At 44.8% G+C, this 19,681-nt stretch overlaps 1 long non-coding RNA gene across 1 annotated transcript in view; it reads left to right on the forward strand.

The window, feature by feature from the left end:
* The first annotated feature begins 259 nt into the window (after positions 1–259).
* The window catches only part of LOC138249215 (uncharacterized), a 30,144-nt gene continuing 10,722 nt past the window's right edge, over positions 260–19,681 (forward strand). Inside the window, exon 1 of the long non-coding RNA XR_011194789.1 lies at positions 260–563. This is a non-coding gene — a long non-coding RNA (uncharacterized lncRNA). The remainder of the gene's footprint in view (positions 564–19,681) is intronic.

Consider the following 19,681-nt stretch of genomic DNA (forward strand, 5'->3'; position numbering starts at 1 on the left):
GTAAAGTGTCAAAATGTTTACGAAGTCGTACTGCTTGAGAGGCACAGGGTGGTTGAAAGACGGGATTGTAAGTACTGCCCGCACGTGATGGTGTTTCACGTACCCGTGCATTACGTCCGTGTCCCACGACCCAGCCATTACTCATGAGATGAATCCCTTGATGAGGCAGAAAAATCCAGACCCTAGCCAAACATGCTGGCTCCATCTGCCGTACTACACGCCACTATGGATCAGGCGTGCCCACCGTGTGCTTGTTTTTTCCTGATTCGGACGAAGACGAATCGTTTTCAGGTCTCGTTGTAATATTCTTCTTGGCTCCTCCTTCTTGGCCATCTGGTGCTGGACACAGGGGAGGCATTGTCGCGCAGTGATACGGTGATGCTTCTGAGGAAGTGCTGAAAGGAACCATGTCTCGGTGGGAGCTGGGAACAGCTGTACCTTTGTTAATGCAACTGTACCTGTATTAATGGCAGCCGGGGAAGCACATCCGGTGGTATTTTCCCTGTGTGGAGTGATCAGAGCGCCAGGACATGATTGCAAAACTTCACTGGCACCAGTGCGATGTAAGTAATTTGGCCTATATTGTTTTTGCAGAAAGCATGCTCCCTTCTGTATCTAATTGCCAGAGACAATTAACAGACTTGGGGCCAGATGTATCATTCTTCACAATAGCGTTTACCTAGTTGTGATTTTTAGCGAATTGCAATTAAGTAATCGCTATTGGAATGTATGAAACTCCAGGAGTTTCATACTGCGATTCGCAAGGGCTCGCAATTGGACCTACCTCATTAATATTCATGAGGTAGGTCGCAATTTGCAAGCCATTTCGAATGGCTACAGTCAAGGGGATGGTGGCCTGCTGGGCTCAGGAGACCATCATAACACGAGCAGAGAGTCGGGGAGAAAATAAAAGAAAGCCCAAACTCCCATACTGTCTCTCCAGGGGCAGATCCATATACACAAGAAGTATGGGGTTATGTTGCTGTGGGAACCACTGGTACCAAATTTACCTAGGACCCTTCTCTCTCAGACTTTGAGAGTTATTTTGTGTGCTGTTTTGAAGCTGTGTGGTGGGGGGAATTTCCTTTACGGACTAGGTGGTCTCACACACTATATAGTGTCTTGCTTCATCATATGACCAGCTAGCCCCATCCGGGTAGGACAGTACCACCTGGACTAACTCAACCTCACCGTTAAAAGAACTCGGAGGGAGTGCAAAAATTAGAGTTATCTGGATAAGCGTGGGATCCAGTTTTGCTATGAGAAATATAAAAACACCTTGTGACAAGCTGTCGGGGAGGGGAACGGAGTAGATGCTAAGCAAGCACCTCCTTTGAAGTGTGACTATAAGGGGACACTCCCCCTCCATTGACATGGGGTCATTTGCCCCACAGGATTAGGGCCTCTGTGGTTTAGTTTCCCACAGGTAGGCCCTCTCTTTATTATTAGCATCAGAGCTCCTCTTACTGAGGTAGCCTTTCTTTCTGCATCTGTAGTGCATGATTTTGAGGGATCCAAGGCCCTGAGGAATACCCCTAGACCTGCTTTGGCTCGTAGCAGTGGGCAGAAACATGTCGGCCAATAATTAATAGATAGGTGACCCTTTGAGTCATTACTCGCTGATAGGTGTCCCATCAGTTCTTCTTAATCTCACCAGCAGTCACAACTAATAAAGGTGTACTATTACACAGGTGATCGACGAGGTGTTTTTATATCTCTCATAGCAAAACTGGATCCCGCGCTTATCCAGATAATTCTAATTTTTGCACTCCCTCCTAGTTCTTCTACCGATGAGGTTGAGTTAGTCCAGGTGGTACTGTCCTACCCGGATGGGGCTAGGTGGTCATATGATGAAGCAAGACACTATATAGTGTGTGAGACCACCTAGTCCGTAAAAAAAAAAAAAATTCTCCCACCACACAGCTTCAAAACAGCACGCAAAATAACTCTCAAAGTCTGATTTGGGATAGGACCACTCCTATCCCATGTTTAGAGGCATCTGTCTGCACAACAAACTGATTTGAGTAACCTGGAGCTTTCAGAATGGGTGCTGTCCACATTGCTTCTTTAACGGTGTCAAAGGCCTTTTGACAGTTCAATGACCATTTAACTTTCTTGGGCATCTTCTTGGAGGTAGGCTCTGTGAAGGGGGGCACAATGGTGCTATAGCTCCTGACCTCCTTTAGTACCCAGTCAAGTCTAGGGATGCCCTGACTTGAACCTGGTTGATTGGAGCTACCCAGTCCAGAATTATCTGGAACTTGGGTTTTAGGGGTTGAACTTGGCCTCCTCCTACAAGGTGCTCCAAGTATACAACTATGCCCTGCCTTATGTGGCACTTGCTTGCCTTGATAGCGAGGCCTACACATTTCAGTGCCTCCAGGATCTTCCCCAGATGGATCAGGTGATCCTGCCAGATGCAGCTAAAGACAGCAATATCATCAAGATATGTTGCATTAAAGTAATCCAGCCCAATCAGAACTTTGTTCACCAACCTCTGGAAGGTGGCAGGAACATTCTTTAATCCAAAAGGCATTACAGTAAACTGATAATGCCCATCAGGAGTGGAGAATTCTGATGTTATTTTGCTCCAGGGGTCAGACCTATCTGCCAGTACCCTGATGTTAGATCAACAGTACTGAGATGTTTGGCTGCCCCTAACCTGCCAATCAGTTCATTAGCCCTAAGAAAGGGGTGTGCATCTGTTTTGGTCACAACATTGAGGCTCCTATAGTCCACACAATACTTAATTTATTTATTTCCTTCCTGGGAATGAGGCTCGGGGACTAAGACAACTGGGCCCCAGGGGCTCTCAGTGTGCTCAATGACTCCAATTCCAGCATCTTACTTACTTCAGCTTTGATGATCTCCTAGACATGATCAGACTGTCTGTAAAATCTATTTCTGAAAGGTAAGCTGTCCCCAGTGTCCTCATCATGTACAACAGGTAGTCTAACCAGGGGTCAAGGAGAAGAGCTCAGCATACCGATGTAAGACTTGCTTGCAGTCAGTCTGCTGTTGGTCAGTGAGGGTGTCTGAAAAGACCACTCCTTTAATTGAGCCATCTTTGGGGTTGCTGGAGAGAAGATCAGGGAGAGGTTCACTCTCAGCTACCTGTCTCTCAACAGTGACCATAAGCATGGTAATCTCAGCTCTGTTGTGATAGGGTCTAAGGCGATTGACATGGATGACCCTGTTGGGGTTCTTGCAAGAACCAAAGTCTACCAAGTAGGTGACTTCCCCTTTTCTTTCCAGGATAGGGTAGGATCCACTCCATTTGTCCTAGAGAAACCTAGGAGCCAAAGGCTCCAAAACTCCACTAGTGCAGCCTTTCGGTCAACCAGAGCTTCTGAAGCTCTTGGCTGGCCTCAAGGTTTTTAGAAGCTTTTTCCATGTACTCAGCCATGCAAGAGCAAAGGCCAAGCACACAGGCCATAATATCCTGTTTAGGTTCTCTGAGAGGTCTCTCCCATCCCTCCTTCACAAGACAAAGTGGTCCTCTTACAGGATGCCCAAACAGAAGTTTAAAGGGGGAAAACCTACTCCCTTCTGTGGCACCTCCCTGTAGACAAAAAGCAGGCATGAAAGTAAGGCATCCCATCTCCTTCTGAGTTTTTCAGGGAGACCACCAATCAAACCTTTCAATGTCTTGTTGAACCTTTCAACAAAGGCCATTGGTTTAAGGGTGATATGGAGAAGTGAACTTATAATTCACACCACATTCAGCTCACATGTGTTTCAGGTAGCCAGACATGAAGTTTGTACCTCTTTTGGAAAGCCCACCCTGTTAAGGATACCAATGAGGGCCCTAGCTACTGCAGGGGCAGTAGTAGTTGTCAGGGGAATTGCCTCAGGATACTTGGTTGCATGATCCGCTATAACCAGTATAAATTGGTTTCCTGATGCTGTTGCGATGAAGCTTATAAAGGTATTAAAATCCTAGATGTGATTCTACCCTATCCACTGTGGAGCCCCATGGAATGTCAATGACTCATTGAAGGGACACAGTGTTCTCAGAGAAGTGACCTGCTAAAGAATTTGTGATTCTAGATCACCCCTAACACTACTTCATTTTAAAAGTTATATGCATGGGTGCTACGTGTTGTGGCTGCTGGTAAACTGTTTTGTGTAGCAGATGCTGGAATCAGGGGAGGAAGTTTACACACATTTTGTTGAGTGAGGTTAGTGAGCCTGTGTTAGAAATGTGGATTTTGGTTGGCAGTCAAGATACCCCCTGACCAAGCAAGGACCCTCAGTAATCCAGTGAAAATACTACAAAATGACACAACACAGGTTTAAAATAATAGGTAATATTTATCTAAACAAAACAAGACCAAAACGATAAACATCCGACATACACAAGTCAAGTTATGAACTTTAAAAGAATAAGAATCTTGGGGCCAGAAGTATCATTCTTCACAATAGCGGTTACCTAATTGCGATTTTTAGCAAATCACAATTAAGCAATCGCTATTGTAATGTATGAAACTCCAGGAGTTTCATACTGCGATACGCAAGGGCTCGCAAATGGATCTACCTCATTAATATTCATGAGGTAGGTCGCAATTTGCGAGCCATTGCGAATGGCTACAATCACAGGGATGGTGGCCTGCTGGGCTCAGCAGACCACCATGTCTGTGATTGCTTTTCAATAAAGCAATCTTTTTTCTTTTAAATACAGCACGTTTTCCACAAAGGAAAGCAGGATGTGTTTAAAAATTAAAAGTGGGAGCACTGCCTACTCTTAAAAAATGTTTTTGCATGCATTCATAAAGGGGAAGAGGTCCCTTGGGGACCCCTTCCTCTTTGCAGATGGGTTACCACCAATTTGAAATTGGTGGTATCTGTGATTGTTTTGCAACCGCATTCACGGTCACAAAACAATCATACATACCTCTGCAATTCGGTATTAGGAAGGGATGACCTTGACAAGCCCCTTCCTAATACCGAATTGGTATGTAGTCAGAAATCCAATTTGCGATTCGGTAACAAGTTACCGAATAGCAAATGGGACTTGTTACATAACAAAATGCATGTTTGTGATCACAAACAGCCCGTTGGCCCGTTTGCGATTGCAAAAATGTTTCATACATCTGGCTCCTAAATCCTTAGAAAACAGTGAGAACGTTGTTAGCACACAAAAGTAGTTGGGTAGCATCAAAATAAAGCTGCACGGGTCGGTGTGTGTTGTTTCTTCCCTCCCGCAAGAGAGTGATGCGTTGATCCATACGGCACCTCGGGTCCGGGCAGGCTATGCGTTGATTTTTCACACCCAGCAATGTTGCGTTGAAATCCGGTCACATTGTGTCAAGAAACCGCGCTGCATGGAAGCTTGCGTCAATAACAACAGCTGCTGTGTGTGTTGCGCATCGTTTCTCCAGCCGAGTTGCGTCGAGCTCCCAGCTGTGATGCAGTTGGAGTGTTGCTTTTATCAGCCACGATGCGGGTGCTGCGTCTAAAGTTTCCCTGCACAGCAGCCTTTGCGTGGAATTCAGCTGCACCTTTCAAGAGCCCAGAGACAGGTTAGGGCACCACTTGGCAGGCAGGACTCTCAGCAGAAAGCACAAATGCTGGCAGGGAGAAGTCTTTGTTCACTCTGAGACCTCAATAACTGGAGGCAAGCTCAGTTTAAGCCCTTGGAGATTCTTCACCAGTGGGAGGTCACATAAACGTCAGCCTTTGTCCTCTCTCAGGTAAGTAGCTACTCCTCATCCAGCTCTTCTTTGGCAGAGGTTCCTCTTGGTTCCAGAAGTAATCTGATTTTCAGGGGTTTTGGGTGGTCTTCTTATACCAGTTTCTGCCTTTGAAGTAGGCCTACTTCATAGAGAAGTCTCTGTTGTTTTCAAGATACTGCCGTGCCCAGCTAGGCCCTAGACACACACCAGGGGGTTGGAGACTGCATTGTGTGAGGGCCCGCACAGTCCTTTCAGGTGTAAGTGACCACTCCTCCCCTCCTCTCAGCCCAGATGGCCCATCAGGATATGCAGGCTACCCCCAAGTTCCCTTTGTGTCACTGTCTAAAGAAGAGGTGCAGACAGCCCAACTGTCAAACTGACTCGCACAGGGAATCCACAAACAAGCAGAGTCACAGAATGGTTTAAGCAAGAAAATGCCTACTTTCCAAAAGTGGAATTTTCAAACACACAATTTAAAAATCAACTCCACTAAAAGATGTATTTTTAAATTGTGTGTTCAGAGAACCCAAACTCCATATGTCTATCTGCTCCAAAAGGGAATCTGCGCCTTAATCATATTTAGAGGCAGCCCCAATGTTAACCTATGAGAGAAATCGGCCTTGCAGCAGTGAAAAACGAATTTGGCAGTATTTCACTGTCAGGTCATATAAAACACATAAGTACATGTCCCACCTTTAGCATTCACTGCACCCTGCCCATGGGACTACCTAGGGCCTACCTTAGGGGTGCCTTACATGTATAAAAAGGGGAGGTTTAGAGCTGGCAAGTGGGTACACTTCCCAAGTCGAATTGGCAGTTTAAAATTGCACTCACAAACACTGCAGTGGCAGGTCTGAGCCATGTTTACAGGGCTATTAACGTGGGTGGCACAACCAGTGCTGCAGGCCCACTAGTAGCATTTGATTTACAGGCCCTGGGCACTTCTAGTGCACTTTACTAGGGATGTACTAGTAAATCAAGTATGCCAATCATGGATAAGCCAATGTACACATATAAGTTATACAGGGAACACTTAAACTTTAACACGGGTCAGCAGTGGTAATGTGTCCAGAGCAAACAAAACAGTAAAAACAGAGTCCAGCACACAGAAACAACCTGGGAAGTAGAGGCAAAAAGTTAGGGGTGACCATGCCAATGATGCCAAGTCTAACAGCCTGCCTTTCCAGAGGGGTGGTTTTAGACCTGTTCACCCTTTAAATATTTCATTTTCACTCCTCCCCAAGCTCCTCATATCCTGTCACTGGGCAATATCCTCAGAAAACCCAACCACTCAGAGTCACTGTCACTTTCATCACATTAGATTCCAATACAACAGCTAATTAAATATTTTGCAGCCAATGTTACTTATTTACCATGATATGTAGGAAGGCCAACCACAAAACAAGTAAATGCCAAATACCCCCTTCGCCTTGTGTAACATTTATCGTGTCACAGCACTGATGCTGTAATCAAATACTTACATTATCAGCAATATTCACTTTATCTCCTCTACTTTGTACTTCAGGCCTTGAAGCCTTACCCCACATGTTTTCAACATGAAAGCATCTTCTTCAATAGCAACAGGTTGCATTATACTGTGCATATTGTAGTGTGGTTAGTTTTACGTATTCATTGCGCTTTAGCTTCAGGCTTTAGGCCTTTGTGCATTTTGCCCTGAATATATTTTATTCATTTGCTAATAGCTTAGAGCTTTTGTGCACTTTGCTCTACATGCTTTTTATTAGGCTTCGTACTGTTATTTTTCAAATAGCCAGTTCTACGGTGTTGTTTTTTATTCATATCACACTGTTTTGCCTACTTCAGCACTGGAGTTCTCCATAACATATTTACTCTGTGCTTCAGTCAAGGATACAGTCTGGTACTTTGCCGATAGACGTGGTAAGAGTTTAGACTGGGCATTCCTGCGTAGGGACATTTTGTGATCACGCTGACATGTTAGTTATAAAATTACTTCCTTGTCCCAGTACACGCAAGAGGGAGATTCCGACCAGGGAACCACAACTTGACGCTGACTGCCTCGTTGCAGATGCTGAACCAAGATCACAGGTCTTTGCTCAGGTATGAGGGCTGATATCCCCATAGTGATTCTAATAGGCAAGCTAGAAGCTTAACATGCTGTGCTCTAGATAGAACAAGCAGAGGGAGAGTAGAAACTGTTTGACAATATGATAGCTTTGTTTTTATGTTTTACTCTCCTGGTAACTATCACAATCCTACTGTGTTGTATCGTTCTGGTTATTGCGGCTCACGCCTTAATATCTAAAATACAGTCGTTTTATTAAAACATTATATAAAACTTATACTGTCTTTGTCATTTGTATATGAGATCATATTGGAAATAAGAGAGTTGGTTTGGATCTGAGTAACCACGACTTCCCTGAGAAGTTCCAAAGATGTCATGCGCTCGGCTGCCAAATCATTCCTTCCACATGGGAGAAATGAGGCACTGCTAGTTAGCCGGAGCAAAAACCGGATTTAGGGTGACAGAGTTCTTTACACGTGGGTCAGACTCAGTCCCCCACACCGTTATCGATCCTGCTACCTAGAAATCCAGTAGTCTCATTTAGAATAATGAGAGCCCACGCGACATGGCGCCGCCAACGTTTGGTCTGGCTCTAATGATTAGGTCCGACTGACTCTCTTGGTCTCATATATATTTTGACTCCTCGGTTCCGTATACGGAGACGTCCGTGGGGCTGAGGGTTTCCGCCGCCACGGCATAGGTGCTTCCTATTGCTTAGTGGTCGGTTGTTCAAGCTTGAACTTTGAAAGGAAAAAACCCCGATATTGGTGTGCCTTCTCTGCCCTGCGGCTGTTTTTTTATAAAATGGCGAATCCTAATGTAGTGAACATAGCAATTAATATGCGACATCCGCTCACGGGACATCTATTGACACATGGACTGACAGTCCAGGGGGGTCCGGTCACTTTTGTGGTGGACGCCCATGCAGCCTATAGAACGGAACTTTTTTATTCTTGGGTCGCTTTTCCAGCAGTGGATGGGGGAACAAATACTTTTCACGAATACACAGTTGCGAATGCCCCTGGACAATACAGGGCTTACGCTTATTTAGAAATACCTCTATCTTATCAAGAACACCATAATTGGCTTGATGGCGCCCTCCCACACACAATAGCACAAGTAAGGTTAGGTCCACTGAGTAATGATGGTCCTACCTGGCCTTTATTGGCTCCATATACACCACATCCTGCGGTTGCTCAATTGGCAGTGGTTGAAGTTCGTCGTTTATATACAGAATTAACGGCTACATATAGACGATTAGTTCAGTTTGTGATGCAGACATTAAATACGAATGCAGCGCGTGCTGCTCCAGCGCACCCACAGGCGGTGGTTCCGGGTCTTAATCCGGCCACTGTACACTCAGTTATGGGTAAAGCACCGGCTAAACGAGAGGAGACTCCGTTTTGGCTGGCGCAAAAAATTAATACGCTGGAAGCAGTATTTCCCCATACGGGACCTCAGGATAAACATAGAATTTTGACGATGTGTTTGCTGTACGGGATGGTTCCTCCGGTGGACCTTTATAATACCTGGGGCACGGTGTTTGCCGCGCTCTACACTACGGCACACGGTACACCAACATTAGCTAATTTACCGGACGTACTTAAGCAGATTCAGGAAGAATATGGGGCTGCCCCTGCCTTGGATTTGGGCATGCAGTTGCTGGGCAATTTTGCCACAGTTTCTTCTATTATTTTGAGTAATCTCAAAGGAGAGGCAGTAGCACTAGCAGTGCGTATGCGTCTTCAGGATGTTCCGCTGCTTCAACAGGAGCGGGAGCTTCCGAGAATAATAGCGGAAACATATTCTAGTATTGGTCGTGATAGCCTAGGGGCTAGACCACAAAAACCCCAGTTACAGGGTAAAAATAATAAAGATAATGCTAAACAGCAACAACCTGAGGGTTCGAAAAAGCGCTGGGAAAAGAAACAGCAAACACCTAAGAAGGATGATGGGCAGTCTCCGCAAACGGAGACCCCACAGAATAAGTATAATCTCAGGAATAGGGATACTTTGAAGACGCCTGATAGATATCAATATACTGATACACGCCAATCTCGTTCCTTTCAGGACTCCTCGGAAAAGAGAAGTGAGAGAGGTGGGCGGTCAGAGCGGAGGACGGAGTACGTGAAACCGAGACAGGATTCACAACGCTCAGCAGAGGTTTCTATTAAACAAGAAGAGAAACCGCTGTAACAGAAACAGCAATTCAAAAAGAAGAAAGTGGCAGCTGTCTCAGTTAGACATGCCGCTCAAGAAGAGAGTTCTCTTGACGAACAAGACATGGGCGTTAGCACTGTTAGACAGCGCGGCAGAGGTCACAATAGTTCGCCGGAGTCTTCTAGAGCATCTGGAGGTGAAAGCAACTGATGACTTCATACAAGTAGAAACGGCGGATATGCGAGTCTCTGATCCTGATAGAGTATATGAAGTAACTATGCGATTGGAAGGGGACATTGACCGTGTTATAAACGCCATTTTTTGGGACCATGTGGTAAAATCATATGATGTTCTGTTGGCCGAACAAGATTGGCCACCTGACTTTGTTCGCGACTCTCCAGTTGGGGAGGAGGTTATTACACCTTCCTTCTCACCACTTGTTCCGAAAGAACTTGCGGAGTCCTATAGTAAATCATGGGCTCTAGCACAGGCTCCCGCCTTGTATAGAAATAACGTGGGGTGGGACAGACATTCACCTTATCATGTAATACCGATAAAGGGCGAACCTCAGCCACAACCGCAATATCCTATCAAATTTGAAGCTAGGGCATCGGTTAGGAAAATTCTTACACAATTGGAGTATCAGGGTGTAATTGAGCCCTGTGTCTCGCCGATGAATAATCCCTTGTTTCCGGTTGCTAAACCGGACCATTCATATAGGATAGTGGTGGATTACCGACATTTGAATAGTCATACACGCACATATGCAATACAGAATTCACATAGCGCAGCGCTTATGAATAATATAGTGCGTAAGAAATACAAAACAACATTAGATATCTCGAATGGATTTTTCTGCCAGAATATAGCGCCCGAGAGTCGGGAATATACCTGTTTCAGTGCGTTTGGCTCTGAGAAAATTTTTTGTCGTTTGCCTCAGGGGTATAAGAATAGCCCAGGACTGTTTTCGGCTCGTGTAACTGAAATGCTGCATGAGTTCGACCCTGAAGCGTTATCATATGTTGATGACATATATCTGACAGATGATGAGATTCTGCAACATCTAAGGCGTGTATCGCGCATTGTTGTGGGATTTGCTGATATTGGCTATAAGTTCAATTTTAAGAAATCAAAGATTGCTTTCCTCAGCGTCATTTTCCTGGGATATGAGTTGTCGAGTGAGGGCAAGAGCTTAGCGCCACATTTTTTGGAGAAATGTGCTTTATTGCAGCCTCCTAATACGGTTCGGAAGCTCCAGTCATTGTTGGGGTTTCTGAATTTTGGCAGAACTTACATTCCTGAATATGCAACGCGTATAAAACCATTATACGAGTTGATTCGCCCAAATTTTTCGAGTAAACTTTGGACGATTGAACATACACACATACTGCGAGAATTACAGAGTGATCTTTTAGCAGTTAAACACTTACACACTCGGGACAATAAGACACATTTAGTGATCAGGGTAATACCTGGGGCTGTTGGGTTTACTTATGTCACCTTTAATGAAGGGGAGACTGTCCCGATTGCATACAAATCTCACTTGTATTCTGCTGCAGAGCAACGTTTTGCACAAACTGAGAAAATTCTCACTGCAGTACAGATGGCTGTTATTAAAGAAAGACCGTTGGCCCAGGGTCAACGCATTGTTGTCGTTTCCCCGGTTCCGGCCTTAGAGGCTGTTACCAAAGCGAATGTTCCTAATTCGAAGGCTCTACACCCGCGATGGATACAATGGGCTACGTCTTTGACAGCCACTGATGTAGATTATGTATTTGACCCTAAACTGCAGACTCAAGAATTTCTTCAATACGAAATAGAATACCCTGTTCCTGCTGGTACATTGCCTATTGACCAATATGAAGTGGTCATGTATACCGATGGCTCTGCGCAACCGGCGGTTGGGACTAAACAACAGTATTCTGCTGCATGTGCGGTGGTGAGCGGCACTATGGAGGGGGAAGTGTTCTGCCCCCGACATACTTATACTAAAACCTTGGGAGATTGCACGGCACAGCTGGCTGAGCTCAAAGCTCTATTGTTAGCGTTGGAGCACGCGGATCCGGCACTTTTAACCTTGCTGGTCTGTGACTCCTACTACTGTGTGCAGTCTTTCAACGAATATTTACACTATTGGAAGATGAATGGGTTCAGAGATTCTAAAGGCAACACCATTAAGCATAAAATTTTGTGGGGTAAGGTTGCGGATCTGAAGGATACGCTTCCTAAAGTCCATGTTGTGCATACACTTGGACACCAGCGCGTTGGAATACACGTTGCTGGGAATACTTTGGCTGATGAAGCCGCGAAATCGGCAGTGGCTGTCGCCACTGTGGCCGCAGTGACTCGTTCGAGTTCCAAACCAGACACAGAAATATCGGCTGCCATAAAAGCTACTGCTGCTGGCACGCCTTTTCCTAAAGGATTTCCTTCAAAATATAGTTACTGCTTGAATGGTGCGCTAAATGCTACTGTTACAATTCCAGGCATTGGTGTACGTGAAATTCCCAATAAAATTGAGAGACCTCGATTGATTTCTGCAGCACATGAGGGGGTGGCTTCTGCACATGCTGGGGTGGCTGCCACAATTTCACTTTTACAGGCTCGTTACTGGTGGCCTGGTCTCTATAAAGAGACGAAACAGTATGTCCTTTGTTGTGACATTTGTCAACAAATTAAGACATCGTCGGCTAGACGCCCGCAGCAGACGCCCCTTCTGATTTCAAACAAACCATTACAGTGTGTGTACTTGGATCATTGTGGTCCGCTGACACCAGATAGTGCATACAAATATATATTGGTTGCTGTAGATTCGTGCTCCAGATTTGTATGGGTATGGCCACAACGCTCGGCTGACGCTCGCACTGTTATTAAAGATTTGCGCATCTTTGTCGATATATTTGCAGTTGCGGCTTTTCATTCGGACCAGGGCCCTGCTTTTGCCTCTAAGGCATTCAGGGACACCATGGCTTCGTTGGGGGTCCAACTCCAATTCTCGTCTCCATTTCATCCCGAGGGAAATTCTGTCGTGGAGCGTTTAAATCGTGATTTAAAGCAGTCCTTAACGGCCAGAGTTATAGGTACGGGTCTTGGTTGGCTAGCCCACCTATATGGAGTACAGAGAGCACTTAATAACTTGCCTAGAAGGTCACTGGGGGGTCGTACTTCATATGAGTGCCTGTTTGGAACACGAATGTATGTTCCTGATCTAGATGGTCCTGGTGTGGAGGCGGCAGATACGCCCTTTGACATAAATGATCGTGTCACTGTTTTGCAGGATTTACAACAATTCCGTGAAGATAACTCTTCTGCCAATGCTGCCTCCTCAGGAATTAAGGATGAGCCAGTAACACCTACTGGTTGGATACCCAGGATTGGGGATCTAGTGCGTGAAAAGGTCGCAGTGAAAAAAGAATTTGGTCCTTCTTATCGAGAACCTGTCCCTGTGTTGGGGGTAAGCGGCACAAGAACTGTGATTTTTCGCCGCTGCGAGGGGCCAAAGGAAATCGCTTTGTTTCCATTGATAATGTCAAGTTGCAACATGTGGCCGATTCTGCACAGCAGACCAAGAGGGACACCCAGTAGTTCCGGAATCCCTCTCACTACTGGGGAAGAAGTCCCGCTGCAGGTGATTTTCACCGACACTGTTTCCTCTCCGAGCTAGGGGAGGGTGGATGATGATCTTGCGATCGTTCCACCGACGGCGATTAATATGGAATCTTGTGATCAAATTGCTGTACGTTCTACTGATGTTTCTGAACATGTGGTTTATAGCGTGCCACGGCGGGAGCCTCCGTCTGCTTCTTCGTTCAGAGTTGCACCTTTTGCTAGAACTGCTTCTGGCTGCTTCAACCACGCTGATAATGATGGGTCCGGCTCCTCGTCTTCGATGTCTTCTGTCCACGGTCCACGACGGCTGCTGGGATGGCTTAAACGAACATATTTTGTTTTTCCTTGGAACTATTTTTGGCTATTTTTGGCCGTGATGACTATATTATTATGGTTGGGATTTGTGGTTACTTTTTTTCTGATAATACATGGTCATTTTCTTCCTGATCGATCTGACATTGAGCACGTGGAGACTGTGTTGAAACCACATTTTTCGTCTCATATGGTTCGAAGAGACTTGTCCACAGTGAACATTTCTGCTATACCAGTTCCGGATGGAATTGTGTGGGATAAAGTAATGTTTGATATATATGGTCCCACTGAATTGATTCAAATACCGTATGTCCTCAAATTATCAATGAATGATATTGTTATACCTGGCATTGTTTCTGATGATTGGGATGTGAAGACAGTAGATTCTATGCTAACGGATTTGCAATATTATACTGTTTATGACGATGAAGATGCTTACCAGTTTAGAGATAATCATGGTGACATGTTTTGTTACAACTATTATGGACACCACTTTATTCATAAAGCTAGTAGCCCTAAGTCCATGTTTAATTATGTGTAATGGGAACATTGCTCGACTCCTCCACAAGGGAGTTCAAAAACGTATTATGACAAATTTGCATATTTTACTGGGCATGATCCACGTAATGCTAGGTCCTACTATTTTAAAGTTACACCATATTCTAATAAGCAAATGTTATTGACCGATACTAAATTACTGTATTCTAATTTGTTTGTATCTAAACTGTCGGTCGAGGGATATGAATACTGGTTCAAAACTGTTGACTTGAAAAGTGTTTGGGGTACGAAAAATTGGCAAATGCGAGGCAGGGACACGTTGTTTAGAGCATGTATTATCCCTGTACAGATGATTTTCCTCAATGACACAGTACAACAGACTAGCTGTTTGGGCTTAGCGACGATTAAGGAATTAACTTTGCCTAGTATACCTGTCCCTTCTAAATTATCAAATTGGCAGCACTATGTGAATGCTACTTTCAGTGACTTTACACATTGGGTCCAGAATGGTACACTTAACACTTCATCGTTACATCCAGGCGGGTGGTTATTATGGCCTGTAGACACTAATATGTGTCATCAACGTTTTGTTACCTCTTCAGGGGGGTTCAGGACTAGTAGGGCAGACCCTCGTTACGTTTCACCAGAACATGCTGATATTATAACTACATACAGTGTGGGGAAGCTTTGTCAGCAATGGTTGAAGTCCTCCACGCTGGATGCAGTTAAGTCACATCTCATGTTACTGTCTAATAATACTGATTTACAAGATTTTTTGTCAGGTCCCAGAGTACCACGGAAGAAAAGGTTCTTATACGAGGTTTATAATGAGATTTGGAAGCTTTCACAACAAGAGGCTGTAGCCCGGTTGAGGCAGATTGATTAAGCAAATCTGATGCAGACTTTGTCTGTTGTTGATAATGGCATGCATACCCTTTCTGAACGTGTTTACACGATTGACAGCATTGTGTCCTCTGCTATTGACATTATTAAATCGGACATGTCTTCTTTATATCATGGGCAGAGTCAGACGCGGTCCATCATGCAGCTGGGTTGGCCTCTTCAGACCTTGAAGGCGGGTCGCGTTCCATGGCAGCACGTTCGTGCCAGAGAGATCTTTATCTCTTTTAATTTGACTCGTCAGCAACAACTGATGGCTAAAAAGGAAGCGACATATGTTATGTTAAATATTGAAAAATTAGAGAAACTGCCTTTCACGGTAGCTGAGATTCCGTCAGCTGAATGGTTGATCCATGGGGTTATTAATTTACCTATCTCTACTTTGCAATTTACTTCGTGTTTGAAGCACATTCCGGTGGGTAGATATGAACTATTGGGAGACAGTTACATACACGAGGTGTGGGACCTTCCCTTTCAGTACAGATGTGTTAATGGTTTGAAGGAGGTTTTTCTTAGCGGCAGCGAATGCGAAGCTTCTGTCAGCCATTCAATGGTTTGTAAACAGCTGTCCTTGCACGGGGCGTGTAACGCTTTGATTGCTAACTTAGCTTGTTATCTGAAGGGAGTTCCAGTCCCGGTTATTAAAAACACTTTCCAGGTGCTTTCTAACGGCAGTTACATTGTTCTTAACAGCGAACGCTGCTGTGGCATGCGTGCCGGAATAGTTTACATCGTCGTTGTCAACAAGGCCGTTACGTGCTGCGGGAATGTGTTGTTTCCCCCCACTCAATTTAGGGAGGTAGCAGACATCTGGCCTCATATTGCTACTTCCAAGGTTGATTTCGACAAGTTGAGTCGGCTAAAAGCTTTATTGTTTCAAAAGCATGTGGCCCTTACATCTGCTAGCGAGACCTACGCACTTCAGGTGGCAAGGTCATCGGCGGAGATACAGTCCCTTTTGAATACTAACTTTCCGAATCACTTTGGTGAACTTGTGGGACGTATATTTAATGCATCCAGCACTGCTGGTATTGCACATTTTTTCAAAGTCGTTGGTGTTGGTTTTGCTCATACCTTCTCTTCCATATTCGGTTTGATACCTTCGGCTATACATTCTATTTTCGGAAGCATTTTTGGGGGTTTCCCGATTACTTTGGCTTTATTGGCTGGAGTCTTGCTGTTATTGCTATTTTTTAGCAATGGCTGTCCCGTCACGACGAGATCCTGTACTGCTGCTCCCATCAGCGCAGCTGTGTCGTGAACGCATGATGCAGCATTTTGGAGCGACACTCCTGGGACATTTGGAGTGCGACTGGTCTCTGTCATTCAGACCGGTTTTGGATTGTGTGCAACCCGTGTTTCGATGCCTTTGGTGCTCGTTTGAACATGCACTGGCTATCTGTCTCTCATTGCAGCGCCCTCCACTGGTCGATGCTGATCTGTTGATGTTACTGATTAGGGCTCATTCCCAGACTTGTGCACTACGGATGCGCTTGCTTCGTGAGGCAGTTTATGAGATTCCCTTCCTGGAGGAAGATGGTAATGTCTCTTTCATAGGCCCTGCACGGGGTGCCGCCCTGAATGGTTTTGGGGCTTTGGATCACACCTGCTCCATGGTACTTTGTGGCGTGGATCTTCCGATATTGACATATATCGAAGTGGAGGAACTCCTACGTTCTATTGCTTCTGTCTGATGATTGGATTTTACAAAATTGACACTATATTGAATTTGGTTATGCTCACATGTTACCTAAATTTATGACTTTGTTGTCTTCTCTCCTTGTCGAAATATTTGTTTTAGATATTGTTTATATTTAGGGCATCCTTTTATGTTATTGGAACCACTTGCTACCGACAAGGGGAGGGTGTAGTGTGGTTAGTTTTACGTATTCATTGCGCTTTAGCTTCAGGCTTTAGGCCTTTGTGCATTTTGCCCTGAATATATTTTATTCATTTGCTAATAGCTTAGAGCTTTTGTGCACTTTGCTCTACATGCTTTTTATTAGGCTTCGTACTGTTATTTTTCAAATAGCCAGTTCTACGGTGTTGTTTTTTATTCATATCACACTGTTTTGCCTACTTCAGCACTGGAGTTCTCCATAACATATTTACTCTGTGCTTCAGTCAAGGATACAGTCTGGTACATTGCCGATAGACGTGGTAAGAGTTTAGACTGGGCATTCCTGCGTAGGGACATTTTGTGATCACGCTGACATGTAAGTTATAAAATTACTTCCTTGTCCCAGTACACGCAAGAGGGAGATTCCGACCAGGGAACCACAACTTGACGCTGACTGCCTCGTTGCAGATGCTGAACCAAGATCACAGGTCTTTGCTCAGGTATGAGGGCTGATATCCCCATAGTGATTCTAATAGGCAAGCTAGAAGCTTAACATGCTGTGCTCTAGATAGAAGAAGCAGAGGGAGAGTAGAAACTGTTTGACAATATGATAGCTTTGTTTTTATGTTTTACCCTCCTGGTAACTATCACAATCCTACTGTGTTGTATCGTTCTGGTTATTGCGGCTCACGCCTTAATATCTAAAATACAGTCGTTTTATTAAAACATTATATAAAACTTATACTGTCTTTGTCATTTGTATATGAGATCATATTGGAAATAAGAGAGTTGGTTTGGATCTGAGTAACCACGACTTCCCTGAGAAGTTCCAAAGATGTCATGCGCTCGGCTGCCAAATCATTCCTTCCACCTGGGAGAAATGAGGCACTGCTAGTTAGCCGGAGCAAAAACCGGATTTAGGGTGACAGAGTTCTTTACACGTGGGTCAGACTCAGTCCCCCACACCGTTATCGATCCTGCTACCTAGAAATCCAGTAGTCTCATTTAGAATAATGAGAGCCCACGCGACAATATCACAGAATGAAATCAAATGCATATCCCTGCCAATCCTTAGCAACAAATAGGACACACCCTCTGAGCGTATGCAGCCAATATAACCATTTATTTTCTTTGGAATTCTGGCATTAACGTCAGCAATCTGAAAAGGGCTAAAAAGATTCTCCTCTTCAATACAAGCCCAACAGAGACAACACCTTCCCTGGATTTTTTCTAAACTTCCATCTTATCACTTCTCAAATATTGCCATGCATGGTACACATTACAGACATGAATTTTATAGTCAAATTAACCAGCGGCTCCACTTGCCTTCTTTGGAAAAGAAACAGACGATAACCATAATGACTTCTGAAGTGAGGAGTTTCGTGAGCATGGACTTGGCGCTGGCTCTGCATATTTCACTCAGTAGGATTGTTTGTAAACGCTTCCTGTTACAGCATGTATCTTAAGTAAAGTTAAAGCTGCCTGTGCTTCAGACATTTCCTTTTTGAGCGAAAGTTTTATCTACAGGTTAGCTTTTTTTTATTTCTTTCATTGAGCTCCAAGAGCTCACAGTGGTTCCAAAAGTGCGTGCTTGCTGCGTGGCGCCCCAGGCTAGTTTTGAGGGCACACTAGGGTGCTGTGCCACACGGATTGGGAAACCCTATGCAACCAGTAGTGCTGCCTCTGCTCAGCTGAATCCACTCACAACCAGAAAGTGGGACTGTGACTAGTGAATCTAGGCTTGGTGCAAACAGGAGCCACTGTGAGGAGGAGCAGGGCAGTGAGCCTACAGAAGAGGAACCGCTGATGTGTTGTGTATGCTCATCATGTCTGGTGCTATAGGAAATGGGATTGTGACTGATGCCTTTCCTTCTCTGCACAGCTATAGCCACCCAAAGCCAAGAAGATGGAGTGTGGTTGGTGTACCTAAGGGCAGTGCCAGCCAGAGGTGAAGATGGTAGTTTGGCGGCGGAGACACTGAGGAAGTTTGATGGGTGCATGCCAATCACGCAGAAGTGTGAATAGCAGGCCCAGTGGAGGAGAAGGGGACAGCGAGGGTTGTAAGATGGGGCTGTCAGTCTGGGAAAGCTAATGGTAAGGCTACATGATGAGGCTATGCTAGGAGCGCAGAACTGGAAATTGGTGGTTCAGCTGACGAGTAGGGGTACAGTAGCAGAAGAGGACTACAAGAAAAGCAAATTACCCTGACCCACAGGTATCCAGGTTCTTCTACGGCTCCTGGTCTTTCGTGGTGAAGAGGGCCTGGGTCTGCGTTGTTTGTGTTCTTGCTACCTGCTCCTCAACCATGTCACTCTCTGGTTGGCCCATGCACAAGTACCATTCTGTGCAATTATGAGTAAAACCAGATGGAATTGGAATTACTGTGTGGGGACTCATTTTCTGTTTGTAAACCATATGACATTCACTATTCACTATTCCAAGAGGTGTATACCTCTTACATTAGCAATGTGGTCTGAGCTTGTGGCAAATATTTGTACAGGTCGGTGAAAGGGGTGAGGGAAAAGGAGGGATGTGGGATGAGGTGTAGAAGGGGAAAGTATTTTCTATCAGAGAAAAAAAAAAGACAACCAAACTCTCATGTATTTATCTAGCAGGTTTTACCAGCTGAAAAACTTGAGTCTT

Source organism: Pleurodeles waltl, chromosome 8 (assembly GCF_031143425.1).
Source record: "Pleurodeles waltl isolate 20211129_DDA chromosome 8, aPleWal1.hap1.20221129, whole genome shotgun sequence".
Taxonomy (NCBI): domain Eukaryota; kingdom Metazoa; phylum Chordata; class Amphibia; order Caudata; family Salamandridae; genus Pleurodeles; species Pleurodeles waltl.